At 39.6% G+C, this 2,500-nt stretch overlaps 1 pseudogene; it reads left to right on the forward strand.

Annotated features, from left to right (window-relative positions):
• The window catches only part of LOC142920072 (28S ribosomal RNA), a 10,313-nt pseudogene that overhangs the window by 4,944 nt on the left and 2,869 nt on the right, over positions 1 to 2,500 (forward strand).

The raw sequence follows: 2,500 nt of genomic DNA on the forward strand, positions 1-2,500 counted from the left end.
TTTGGTGTTGGTGAGCGAATCTTGGGTTGGTATGGCCGCCAATCTAGCGATCTTGGAATCATTTTGTGGGCTATCGGGATTGGAGGTTCAGGCCAGAAAGTGCCAGGGCTTCATGATAAGCCCAACCAAAGATTCATATACGGTGAACAACTGCGACCCATGGACTATCAAAAATAAAGATGTCCATATGATCCAACCTGATGAATCAACGAAATACCTTGGTCTGAAAATTGGCCCTTGGACTGGCACTATACAGCCTGATCTACATTGTCAGCTAAAGACATGGATCTCGAAAATCGATGAGGCGCCTCTGAAGCCAACTCAGAAGGTTGAACTACTCAATGCCTATGCCCTACCCAGATTGTTATATCCTGCAGACCACTCGGACTGCAAGCAATCAACTCTCCGTGGGTTGGACCAAGAGATTAGAAAGGCGGTAAAAGGATGGCTCCACCTTCCCGCTTCAACTTGTGATGGACTGTTATATGCCAGAGCCCGAGACGGAGGCCTTGCCATCTTGAAACTGGAAAAAACAATCCCTTCGGTTCAAGTTAGAAGGCTGCAACGTATAGCAAACTCGTCCGATGCTATCACCCGTAATATTGTGTCCTCGCAGGGTATGGAGGAAGAATACCGTAATTTGTGGGTACGAGCAGGGGGTGACAGTGATGCAATCCCAACATTCGTTCTCAGGGACTCGGTGTCAAAAGAACCTGTATATCCGAGACCCTGCGATTGGAGGGAGCATGAATTTCAGAGATGGTGCGAAAAGCCGGTTCAAGGAAGGGGCATTGTAAACTTTGCGCATGATAGAATCAGTAATGCTTGGTTGAGGCCATGGTGCGGCTTTAAACAATGCTTCTTTATCGCAGCACTACAACTAAGGGCAAATATTTACCCAACAAGAGAAAGCTTGAACAGAGGCAGAGATGGGGCCTTACGTTCCTGCAGGAAATGCTCTGCCAGACTCGAGTCCCTTTCGCACATTCTCGGTCAATGTCCTGCAGTACAGAAAGCAAGAATTGCGCGACATAACAAGATCAGTAACATTCTGGCAGACGAAGCGGCTAGATTGGGCTGGTCTGTATACAAAGAGCCACGGTTCATATCCGAGACGGGAGAGATGAGAAAGCCTGACCTCGTGTTTGCAAAAGATGAGGAGGCGGTTGTGATCGATGTCACCGTCCGTTTTGAGCTTTCAAAGAATACCTTGTCAGATGCTGCCTCGCACAAAGTTTCGTACTATACCCCTCTTGGTGATCAAGTCAAAGTGCTGACGAAGGCTAGCAAGGTCACATTCTTTGGATTCCCGGTTGGGGCAAGAGGAAAGTGGCCCCTTGAGAATAACGAGGTACTTACCTCCCTGGGCCTGACCAAACCCAGAACGACATCACTGGCCAAGATGATTTCCCGCAGAACGCTGCTTTTCTCTCTTGATATTCTGAGAATGTTCTGTGGAAATTATGCGGTCTATGAACAGTCATAGACAACCTCCGAAACAAATAATAGTTTTGTTTTAAGATGTCATTTGTTTTAGATTGATTTTGTTATTTTCGAAGGTGAAGTCGGTTTTTATTTCATTTTACTATTTTCCACAATTTAGATTGTTATTTTCCAAGACGGAGTCTTGGTTCTTTTTTTTATTGTTAGTTTTTTTTTTTTTTTTTACACGTCGTATTTGTTACTTTAGAGCTTAGAGGGGACTTTATTTTCGCCTTACTATTTTCTGCCTACAAAGAAGATTAAAAATAAGCTTTTTTCAAGATGGTTTTGTTATTTTCCAAGGTGAAGTCTTGGTATTCTTATTTTACTATTTTCCATAAAGAAGACCATTCTTTTAGATTTTGTTATTTTCCAAGACGAAGACTTGGTATTTTTATTATATTGCTAGTTTTTACACGAAGCTTATTCAAGAGCACTTATATAGATTAGACTTTGTTATTTTAATTCTTTATTTTTGGACTACATCAGTTCGAGAGTCCTGTAACTTACTATTTTCTGCCTACAAAGAAGATTAGAAATAAGCTTTATTTAAGATGTTTTAGATTAGATTTTGTTATTTTCCAAGGTGAAGTCTTGGTTTTTTATTTTACTATTTTCCACAAAGAAGACTTTTCTTTTCTTTTAGACTTTGTTATTTTCCAAGACGAAGACTTGGTATTTTTTTGCTATTTTTTACAGGAAGCTTTATTCAAGAGCACTTATATAGATTAGACTTTGTTATTTTAATTCTTTATTTTTGCACTACATCAGTTCGAGAGAAGACTACAAACCAGCTTTATTTAAGATGTTTTAGATTAGATTTTGTTATTTTCCAAGGTGAAGTCTTGGTTTTTTATTTTACTATTTTCCACAAAGAAGACTTTTCTTTTAGATTTTGTTATTTTCCAAGACGAAGACTTGGTATTTTTTTATTGCTATTTTTTTACACGAAGCCTATTCAAGAGCACTTATATAGATTAGACTTTGTTATTTTAATTCTTTATTTTTGGACTACATC

This window comes from Petromyzon marinus, unplaced genomic scaffold, assembly GCF_048934315.1.
Source record: "Petromyzon marinus isolate PM22_M1 ecotype Great Lakes invasive population unplaced genomic scaffold, UKy_Petmar_22M1.pri1.0 PM_G_Scaffold_66, whole genome shotgun sequence".
NCBI classification, from domain to species: domain Eukaryota; kingdom Metazoa; phylum Chordata; class Hyperoartia; order Petromyzontiformes; family Petromyzontidae; genus Petromyzon; species Petromyzon marinus.